This window comes from Phoca vitulina, unplaced genomic scaffold, assembly GCF_004348235.1.
Source record: "Phoca vitulina isolate PV1807 unplaced genomic scaffold, GSC_HSeal_1.0 scaffold7, whole genome shotgun sequence".
Taxonomy (NCBI): Eukaryota; Metazoa; Chordata; class Mammalia; order Carnivora; family Phocidae; genus Phoca; species Phoca vitulina.
In genome coordinates, this window is record NW_022589710.1 from 23,446,437 (window position 1) to 23,458,556 (window position 12,120).

The window sequence follows — 12,120 nt, forward strand, 5'->3', positions numbered from 1 at the left end:
ATGCATTGCCTGGAGGCCCCCTGAGATGTGGATGGGCTAGAGGGGGCGGGCTAGGACAGGCACGCTGTCCACATCCAGCTCCCGCCCTTCGAGTGCCCAATGGACTAGGTATCGAAGCATTGGAACCATCAACTAGAAGACTAAAGCTTTGCTGCCAAAAGTAAGAGCGAGAACTCTCCTCTCCACTGGGTTCTAACAGCAACAAGAAGCTGTTTCCCCCTGGAGTTCTACTTCCCGGATCCCCTGGCTTAGTCACTTTATCAAAATGGATTTCCAGATCAGGCAGAGATATGAATTCCCATTGTCACCTGAGCACATTCCTCTCGAGTCCCCTTGTTCCCAGGCTGCCAGCTTTCTCTGAGATAAGAGTCACCCAGTCACCCCCGAGGTTCTCCTTCCAGCCACAGGTCATCAGACACACCATGGAAATCGATGATTCCACTCCCTTCGGCTGGGGGCAATAACCGTCCATCAAAAGGGCTATGGCCAGCGGCACTTTTTAAAGGGACTAAGCACTTACGAGCAATTTTAACTTGAACATAACATATTTTCAACAGTTAAATAGTAGCTTTCTCCATAAGAGTACTTCTTTTTAGAAGTGCTTTCAAATCTATTATCTCCTTCTATTATCTTAACACCTCTGTGAAGCAGGTAAAGGAGTTGAAGGAACAGAATCCCAGGAACAGAATGAAGAATTTGACCGCGGCCTCTTACAAGGAGAGTATTCCTACTAAGTCTAAGGCTTGATCTAGACCTCACCCTGATAACCTTTCCAGTGCACCATGCAGATCCCGATGCTGCACCTGCCTTCGGAACCTCTCCGTCCCCACCCAGACAGTCCTCGATTTCTTCGGCCGTTTCCCAGTCTCCTGTGGTAACTCTCCTTTTCTGTCATGTCCGTGTTACATACTTTAGAATAAAGTAAATGCGAAAGGCTATCTGTTGTCCAGTGAAACTCCATGTTCCTGCCCCAGGCACCATGTGGGGAACTCAAAACAGTCCACATGCTGTCATGGAGCTTACTTCCAGAGGCAGGGAACAGTCAAGAATCTGGAACACACATGACGAACGAGAGGGTTCTGCCTCAGTGCTCACTACTCTCACGCAGGCCAGTCCAACAGCTTCCTACTGGAAACACCTGTGCCTCCCAGCTGAGACTCGGTCCGCTCTGCCTGCTCCTCACAGAGGACAGGATGAAAGCCCTGGGGACTTGATAGCCCCGGGAACAGCCCTCAACCAATGACAGGGGAACAGTTCGTGGATAATCACAGCAGCTTCCTCACCTCTCAGGTGGGACACCTTTGAAGCAGACTTTTCTACACTGTCACTCGGATTCCCCATGGCCATGAGCCTCAACTCCCCACAGCGGTCACCTGCTCATTAAAGTACCCTTTTCTGAAAGGTCATTTGCAAGGTCTGGCTGCCGTTAGATCCTGCGCCCTCCATCCCGACACCAAACAGTACACGGGACACATAACCAGCCCCTTGAGATGGCTGAGTTGGAGAGCATAGGCAGTCTAATTAGAGTAAATGTCAGCAAAAAAAAAAAAAAAAAATTTAATGATCCAAGAATTTTCCTATAGCTAACAGAAAACTTCCCAAATCTGTAGCTCCCCACACATATCCCCCCAACATCAAAAAACGTATTCATCAAGCCCTCTGTGAAGAAAGTCATGGGAAGTACGACTGGACATTATTGCTCCCAAACATGCTTCGAGCAGCAACATGCTCAAGAGTGCTGCATCACATATATAAAAGTTTCGAAAGTCCTGTCACTTTCCTGATAAGTCATTTCGAATTAAAAAGAAAAATGTCTTTTGCTAATAGGAGAGAAATGAAGGTCAACATAGCTGACCATCTGGCCCCGGGTTCCAAAAGATCACTGCTTTTAAGTACTCCCTGTTCTTAATGGTGCTGTACAAATGCATATTCCTCCTGAGAGGGAGGATTTTGCCATTTTGTTATTTAATGCCGATGCCACAGCAGCAAAGATTAGAATCTTGCACCTTTTAGGGCAAAAAGATGAGGCTAGTTAGGCTGATGCTTGACAAGCAGTCAGAATAAATTAGTTTCCCTTCTCTGAAATGTTCCTTTGTCAGCTTGGGGGGCGGGGGGTCAGTCACTACTTTCACTCAGCTAATGCCGCCAAGAGCTGAATATCAGACGAGATGCAGAGAAGTTTACTTCAAAATCACTGCTTAGAGCTAAAGCATCTTGATGTCTATCCACACGGTGCCTGCTAGTCTGTCACCCTGCCCTCAAAGGTTGATTCTATTATTCACCACTGTTCCCAGGAGTTCTTTACTGGGAGGCAGATCATTTTGTGGGAGAACGTGTTACTAAATTTTTTAATCCATGTACTTCCTAAAAGAATTATATTAGGGAAAACTTCTCTCAAAATTAAGCAAACAAAAGCAATCTCCCACACTTTTTAAAAGGGAGATTTTGTTTAAAAGAATGGTAAGTAGCAGTTTTATTCCCTTTAATTCTGGATATTTTCAGGAAATTGCACATCACAAAAGCATCGCTTCTTGTTTTTTTGTTTGTTTGTTTGTTTGTTTCAATTTCAGTTCTTACAGCATTATCATCTAAAATTTGAGTGTGGTATCACTAGGTAGTAATGGAAAGTCTCCCATACCTGAAATCTAAAAAGCAGTACTTTGCTGGAGAGTTGAGATAGCAGGTCTCTGATTCCACGCTTTTTTTTAATTCTCAAAGTAATTATCCATTTTGCAATATTCGCTTGTCAAGGGTGTCTGTGGAATAAACCCCAGTGAAATCATTGGTTTTAACTTATATATGTGAATGAAGTAGAAAAATAATAAGCTACAATTCCTATACTATGATGTGTAGGTATAGTCAAAATAGTATGTAAACATTCATTCATTCCACAAATTTTAGGGGGCACCTATTCTGTGGCTGGCACTGTTCTAGATCCCAAAAAAGCAGCAGTGAACAAAACAGACAAAACCCTCCACCCGTTAAGTTTACATCCTAATGAGGAACTACAAACGAATCAACAAGCCAGACATATGTATGTTTATGCCAGAGTTAATAAATGCAAAGGAGAAAAATAAAGCTGAGATGAGGAACAGGGAAGGCCATGGGAATGAGGTCACTATTTTAAATAGAGGGTCTGGGAAGCTTCCCTGATGAGGTGAAATTTGAACAGACACCTAAAAGTGAAAAAAGAGCCATTTCTAAATCCAGGAGGAAGATTCCAGTCTAAAATAATAGCAAATGCAAGGGGCCTGCAGTGGGAGTTGGCTTAGGGTTTATAAGGAATATGAAGGAAAATGTGACTAATGCTGAATGAGCAGTAAGAAAAATAGTGGGAAATGAGGACAAAGAGGTAGTAAGCAGAAGGATGGAGTAGATCATGCAGGGCCTTGTAGGTGGGTGTAAAGAACTATTTGCCAAGTATCTGCTATAAGGCAGGCACTGAGGGTATGGCAGTGGACCAGACCACACATTCCCTGCTCTACAGAGTTTACTTCTAGTAGATACACACACACACACACACACACACACACACACACACACACACACTCTACTTCCATCTCTTACCCCCTTCCTAATCCTCCAGCAATTTTATAATTATTCTCCAGTGAGTAGAGGAAGCAAGACCAGATCCTATGGGAAATAAAATTGCCTGCCCCCCATTTTGCCCTGAACACAGCCGATCCTGAGTCTTATAGCTCAAAGGGAGCCAATGGGATGCAACAGTTGTATTTTAACAGTAATGGCAGCAAATTACATCTTAATATCAAGAATTTTTACTTGTTTTAAAACAAGAAATCCTTAGCAGAATTAAAGCAAACTTCAAATGCAAAAATAACTCTTTTCTGGAGAAACACTTTAAAAAGTAAATCCACGAAGTCTAAGATACAGACCATTTCCAGCAGCTCCCAGGACTGCTGGTCATCATCTTATTTATAATTCATATTAATTAATTCTAAATTTTAACTTGGAAGCAAGCCATTACTCTCTGCTCTAGCTTTTTCCTTGGTTTAAGTGAAGACTTCAAAGCCCCCAGTGTTTCTACTTTGTTCCTGTCGAGAGCAAATTCATCTGCCATCCTGTGATACTGTTCTGATGGCAATTAGCACTGCAGGCAGAGGGCCCCCCACTACTTACCACTCACCTGGACCCCGCAGCGCTGTGTGCTCTTCACCACCAGCGCTGGAATTAACTAACTCTTAGTCATCCAGAAATTTCACAGCTCTCATCCACCACCTCCAACACACACACACACACAGTTAAAAGGGCCCTGTGGCCACCTCTAGGTACTAACCGATAGCTTATTTCGTCTCCTGGCTTTGTTTTATTCCCTTTGAAGTCTCTTTCCTCCATAAGTGTCCTGAGTTCATCCTCAGTTCATCCTGAGTGCCCTGCCTCTTCATCCTCCTCCCTTACTAATTCCTCCAACAAGTTACTAGATTCCTGCCAGGAAAGGGAGGTGAAGTGTGGGCGCGAGGTCGAGGTCGAGGTCGAAGTCCAGGCCAGGCTGTTCTCCGCCACTCCCTAGAGCAGCAAAGCACTCCCACCTGCCCACCTGCTTTCGAGCCAGGACTCAGTGGCTTAATCTGTCCACAATGACAGAGGTTAATTAATTAACTGACTCTGCCCTGGTTGCCCTTAGCAACTGGCTTGGCGCATAACTAAATCCCAACTAGAGGCAGTTCTTAAGAGATTTCATTAACTTATACTGGAAGAGAAATTTGACCCGAATTTAGAGCAGAAAATTAACTGGTTGTCAGAGAAACCCTTTCCCCCTGATTGAAATCTCTACCTCCCCATCTTCCAACAGTGGTTGTGTCCTCATGACTCAAGGTTACAGAAAGAAAGGTCCTGATTACATGCTGTTCTACCAAATTAAACAAACATCCATTGGCCTTTAAACCAATCAAAAGCCCCTCCTTGCAGGGTCCTGGAACACCAATAGGAGTACCAAAAGGAACTTACGCAAGGGATCAGCCGTGGGAACCACCAGGCATGTGTAATTCCCGCTAGTCAGAGAGTTATCGACTGATGGACGCACAGCCCAACCAGCCAGCCTCCGTCAGCCCCGCTCCGGAAACCGCTCTGCACTGCGGCCTGCACTAGTTGTGCCTTTTCCGGCCCATTAATTTCTCTGTATCTAAGAGGAACAGCATTTCCATCTCTTCGATTAGATTTTGTTCATTAAACCCTCATCTCACTTCCCAACCTGCCAAATTGTCATCAGTAGAGATCTGGGATTCAGACACCACAACCCATTAAACACAACATCTTGGAATTGACAATTTTGTTTTTACAAAGCCCTCTCCAGACGGTCTATCTCACATATATTCGCCTAGCAAAAGATTAAGTATAAATGAACGCTTTCTAAAGCATTTTGAATGCATTATTATCGGCTTCACACTTTACAAACTATTTCCATTCTGCAGAATATTCTTAATCATATATAATATGCAAAGAGTGGAGACTCCAAGTTCTTGTTCATTTTTAATTATAACTATTTGAGATAACCATTCGTTAACTTCCTTTTTTAATTTTTATTTTAATTAGTGAGAAAGGGAAACATACACACACACACACACACGATGCTTTGGGAGCATGTTGTTTAAAAGTCTTTAAAGTAGCTTTTGATGATCAAATCATATTATGCCAGAAAGGAGGAGTTAAGTGGAAAAGCCTGAACCCTTGGAGGGGAAACCCCATAGTTCATTCAGTTTCTCCAGATGTGACCTCTAGGACCAAAGGAGGCTGGTCAAGAGGGAGTGGAAAAGAGCTCCAGGGGACAGCTGGGCAACATTAAGCTGTACAGGTCCGCCATCAGGCTTCTTCCTTATAAGCAATGGGGTATCTCCTTCCAAAGAACCAGGCCGACAAGACCCCCTAGGACAGGTGCTGCCTGCAGAAGCCAGAGGTGGGAGAACCCCCCTTCCCCGTGAGGGGAGCACGAAGCACCTAAGAATACAGTTCTGCTCCCAAGAGCTGAAAAGACAGCCCGGAGCGGGGGAGCTGGAAAAGTCACAAGCCTAGACACCTTGGCCCAAATAAAGAAGGGTTTAACCATGGGAAGCAGCAATGTCAGCAGTTTTACAAACGATCTCTCAGCCTCAGGAAACCAAAGCGTGGCTGTCCTCTGGGGAAAGTCACATGCTGGTTTAAATATTTGGGACTTGCCGCCTAATGTGGAAGTGAATCATGTCAGAAATGAAAAAAAATTCAGACACAATTTCTCAGGTTTCTTGATAAGGCTGTTCTACAATGTGATTAACACTGTGATCACAATAAAAATGTTTTATTTAGTGGATAATTGTATGTATCGGTATCTACCAGTCTACCAAATGTCTCCTTTTATTACCCTTGTTCAAGAAAGTCTTAATATTTAAGTGATTTACTGATTACTTAAAATGCCAGCCTTGCCATTTGGAGGTACATTCACTATACGTTGCTTAATTTTATAGTACATTATTTCTTTATAAACAGACACATTACTGTAGAACATTAATTAAACCTTTTCCCCATTATGCACTGCATTTCAAGACAACAGTGTAACCAAGTGTTGGCCTGATGGATGTGCCTGGGCCTCCCTTTCTTGGCTCACAAAGGAAGCACACTCCCTGAGAAGTGGTGCTACTGGGACTCCAGGATTAGGCAACAGAGAGCTCCGATTTGTGAAAGATGCACTTAATGAATAATGCATGGCAGATGCGCTTCAACAACCCAATTTGCTGAACTATTTAGCATCAATAACCTAGCTATAATAGAAACAGAAGGCCTTTTAGAGCTAGGTTATGAGAAGAGTTTTAATACAATGATATCACTCCAATCATGTGCATCATATTTGCATTTAGTAGAACCTGGTGTTTAGATTGGTATAAAAGAAAACTTTTGCAGCCGCAGTTTTGTAAAGCCCTCGCTCAGAAATATGTTGGCAGATGGGTGCAGCGTGAAGCTCAGCCATCGGGGAAGGATTTGGGAAAACACCAAGCAGGGTCTTCTCCCTGCTCATCACACAGTATTCAAAAGGCCAAACTCTGATTTCAGAATATCTTTCTGGTTGAAAAAAATAATTCTAGTGAGAAGCACAAAGATACAAGCTGATTTTCTATTTGCTTTGAAACTAAATGACAAGTATTACATTAAAATTTCCTATGGAATAACGTATTTTCTCACATTAATGGAAAAGGGCAAGAGTAGGGTCAAGAAACAAATCTTCAGTAAATCATTTGCTAAACATATTTGAATTGCGTATCTTATATTTCTCCGTTGAGGCCCTAGTCTCCAAATTTAAAAAGCAAGAACAAACTCCCATGGCCTAATACCTGAGAAAACATGCAAATGCTCTGTGCACAGTATTCAATTAGCACACTTTACATAAAAATTTATAATTTAGTACCTTCCCATTGATAAGAAGAAGAAAACTACAGCCATGTCCAATTTCCCATACTAATAAGATAAAAAGCAGAACTAAATTTGACATCAGGAGCATTTACTGAGTGAACAGAGGTGAGTTCAGCATTCATTATTATTAGTTACCTAAAGACTTCGGAGACATTTTCTCTAACCAAAGACTGATCTGGATCTCATGCTCCATACAGAATGGCCAAAGCCATCTTCCAAGGGGAGCTCCTTAGAATCCCTCCTAAACCCAGCCATGTTGTACCCCTGGAAGCCTTGAAATCCAATGACATCTCTGAAGCCGAGTAGTTGGCCAAACAGATGAAGGGATCCCAGCTTCCAAGCAGAATCTCACTAGGGCTCAAGATCTTCTACCATTTGCAAAGGATCTCACATGAATGTCAGACCAACTGGGGGACAAAAGCTCTGCTCCCCAAGGTGACTTAACTGCTTAATCAGATTTGAGCAATTGGGGCCTCGGAGAAAGTCATTGTCAATGCAGGACACCCAGCTTCTGCTGAGAAAGGAACTAATGATAGTTGAATAGCTTCTACTTGCCAGATGTTGTGCAAGGTGACCTACGCACTGTGGGTAATGATTAGAAAAGATGAATATTGGAATTGACAAAATAAAACGAAGGTAAAGTGAATGGAAAAACCAAAGTACATATTTGTGCGTCACAGCTTTGGGAGAAAGAAAGATAAACTGAAGAAAAATTAGACAAAGAGGGGCCCTATTGGGACTATGCTCTTTCTTCTTCTCTCTTATTTTCCTTTTACATTTTTTACTCTCACATTTGATCCACGCAAAATAATCTGTATAATAGTTAAGTAAGTTAGAGGGCATAATAATGAATACTCATGAATCCACCACCCAACTTAAGAAATTGAATGTAATCAGTTGATGTCCCCTAACAGTCCCTTTGGGACTACACTCTTGTCTGTCTTGGAGAAAGTGCTAGATGAGCAGGCTGACAGGTTCTGCTATATCCTGGCATGGAATTTTCCTGAGCGTAGAGTCATATATCCCTGAGTACTAGGGAAGGGGATAGAGAAGTAGCCCACAGGCATGTTTCTTCTTAGCAACCCTGACCTAAGTGGGTATATACAAATCCCCCCAAACTTTTCCTGAGTCAGGCGTCCAAACTATTCTGCCTACGGAATCACTACTTCAGACGTGAGGCAAGATTCTTGCCACAGGAATTAATACATGTATTATCTCATGGAATCTTCCACTTTATAAGAGAGAAAAACGAAGGTTTATAAATGTAAATTGTCATGTCATAAATAGCCTTGGGGTTAGATGTGGCTGTCCCCCAAAGCCCTGAAATAGCACCTCTCAGATCTGAACAGAAGCTGAGCATCCAGGGTGGGGACTCCACAGGATCCCAATACTGTGGCTGAGTCAAAGATTCTCATCTATACTATAAATTAACTTCAAATCCCAGCTTGAAAAAGGAAGAAAAACACTGCAAAAGTCCCTTAAGTTCAATGTGTCCGAGAACAACTCATGACTTTCCACTTCCCACTTCCAACAAAATCTGTCCCCGCTCCTGTTCCCTTTCTTGGTGAGTGGCTCCCACGTTCAGCTAGTTCTGCCAGCTCAGCATGTGGAAGTCATTTCGGACCTTTCCATCCCCCACCCCCCAGACACACACACACATACACACACACACACACACACGTACCACATACCCAGCCCATCACCAAAGACTGCCAACTCTCCTTTCTAACTATCCGTCAGATCTATCACTTCTCTCCATGCTGCTGCTACTGCTCTAATCCAGGCTACTATCACCTCCCCTGGATAACGGCAGCTTCCCACTCCTACCCCATATCAACTATGGCCTCACAGGGCCCCTTCCACTCTGTATATTGTAACCAGAATATTCTTTCAGAAATGTATACATGATCACATCCCCACTCCACTACCCCTTCTTTCCCCAGTTCTTAAAACATACCAAAGGCTGGGATGCCTGGGTAGCGTCTGCCTTTGGCTCAGGTCATGATCTCAAGGTCCTGGGATTGAGCCCCACGTCAGGCTCCCTGCTCAGCGGGGAGTCTGCTTCTCCGTCTATCCCAGCACCCCCCCCCACTCTCTCTCTAATAAATAAATAAATAATGTTTTTAATAAAAATAAAACATACCCATGGCTTCCCATTGTTAATAAATAAGATATCGAACCAGATCTTAGCATGGCCATGTATGGACTGTCTCTCCGGATTCCTATCAGATTATTCTCCTTCTCTCTGTGTTTTCCAACTACTTATAGTCTTATTTGCAGTTCTTCAAATACTCCATGCTTCCTCCTTTCATAAGACCTTTACAGGCACAGGGAATCACCCAAAACATTCCTCCCCACTCCCAACTAACTAGAAACTCTTATCTGTCCTTCAAACCTCAGTTTAAATGCCCCCAAATTAAGACATGCCCTCTTCTTTGTTTAAGATTTTATTTATTTATTTGAGAGAGAGAGAAAGAAAAACAAGCTGAGGGGAGGGGCAGAGGGAGAGGGAGAAGCAGACTCCCCGCTGAGCGGGGACCCCCAACGTGGAGCCTGATCCCAGGACCCTGGGACCATGACCTGAGCAGAAGGCAGATGCTTAACCGACTGAGCCACCCACGTGCCCCAAGACCTGCCTTCTTGTTAGAGACTCACATAGAATCTTGTACCTTCCCTCCCTGGCATTTATCAAGGTTTATAAGATACATGTATTTATATGGTTATTTGATTCTCTCTTTGACTCAGTTGTAAGCTCTATGATGGCACAGACTGCATCTGCATTCTCTCCTCTGAATCCCTAATACCAAACACAATTCCTGATTCCTAGTAGGTACTTCGTAAATACTTGCAGATGACAGAAGGAAAGAATAACAGAAGGGAAGGAGGCAGGAAAGAAGGAATGAGGTAAAGACTACTAATTCGCTTCCTAGGGTTGGGGACTGGCTTGGGAACTGGCGGGGGTGGGGGGTGGGTAGCCAGCCCAGCTGCTAAGAGCAAGAGGAACTGGTTATGAGGAGGGCTGCCAACAAATCTGCTTCACACTCCCTGGGAATCAACTTGCTTGGCCACCTTTAAGACTGCCTTTTGTAAGCCAGTATTTCCCTAATGGGATTTCTTCTAGCATTTGTCCTACTTTTCTTTGAGGCAAAATCAGAGAGTGGGCAGGATCTGAGAAAACGTTAATACCTCACATTGACCTAAAACTCTGACCACATTTGTGTAAGCGTTACCTATCTGTCCAAGCAAGGTTATTACAAAGTACCCAGTCCAGTTAGCACTGTGATGCTTTTTCCCATTCAGATGTTCAACATTAATATTTTCTGTGTTTGTGCATCACCTGGTTGGTTACAGAATGTTTCACTCCTGCCTTCCAATTTCCCCCTGCAGTATTACCTTTCCCCTTCCCTTATTTCCTGTAGAGTCTGCTATGAGCTGACCTCATCTAGCTTCACTTCTAACTCCCCCTGAGTTGCTTTCTAGCTTACACCCCTTCCTCTGTGATGTTGGCACCTGGTGGTGATTTTAGAAACACTGACTCACGTGCGGAGCATAACAAGCCTCCCGGCTGCCGCGTCTGCACCGTGTCAATCCTGCTTCTGTGCTCTGAGGATTCCTGCTGCAGGTCAGTTACAGCCCCAACGCTGCAATCCTGTGTTGAGCACAGAACGAAAAGAGTGTCCAAGTCACACTCTGGCTTCAGCTGCCCCTGAGCGCCTTCTCCAGCCCAGTTCGGAGGGCCACTTGAAAAGCTACCGCAAGTGGCCTCCCTGCCAGTGTGATGAAGCAGCACCACATTTCAGATGCTCAGAAAGGCTCGAGCCACTGGCAGAAAGACAATCCTTTCCGGGAAACAAAGAGCAAGAGGCTGCAATGATGCTGACAGCACCATGGCCCTTCACTTATCTACTGATTGCAGAACAAATGAGGGCTCAGAAGAGAACACACACTGAGAAGTCTATTTGATCCACCCGTTCAAGTGAAAATGAAACCTCTTCGTGTTGGGCGGCCACGGAATACTGACCCCATCGGATTATAGCACCACTTCCTACACCCACCAATACAAGTTGCAGGTAGATTACTAGGAATAAGACCACCTTCCAATTGACCTCCCATCCAGAAGCATTGGCTTGAATAGACAAAAAAAGGGAACGGCAGATGCAGCAGCTAAAAAGAGTCCCCACCAGAGGCTTGAGTATTTTCATACTCAATTGGGGTAACTCTCAGGTGTGACTTGGGTGGGGCCACTGCTCAGTTCTGGAGGTGAGCCTGCCCAGGTGACATATGCTAAGTAAATGTGTCCCCACTCCACATTGGTCTGTAGCCTGGTGCTTGCTCCATCGGTCCTTAAAAGGTAGGATTAACACAAAAGGGCCGAAGTTACCCCAGGACACAGTTGGCTTCAACAGAAGCAGGAACTAACGGAGGAGCCTAAAGATGGCGTTGGCGCCCTCTAGTGGCCATGAGCTCCCTGCCAGGAGATGTCCAATCACCCGGGAGTGAAGAACCTTTAAGTTCTCAAGGAAAACTGGATGGGGTGCAAACATCTAGCATCCCTTCTCCAGAGGAAGTATTTTCGGAGGTAACACCTTAACAGGAATCACCATCAGAAAGCTCATTAAATTGTCCAAAGAAGAAGAAAGAAAAACAAACACATCCAAAATAGACACGGGGGTAGAGAATCCGTATTCAAAGACAAAGGAAAAAAAGCAAAAGCCAAGATTTAAC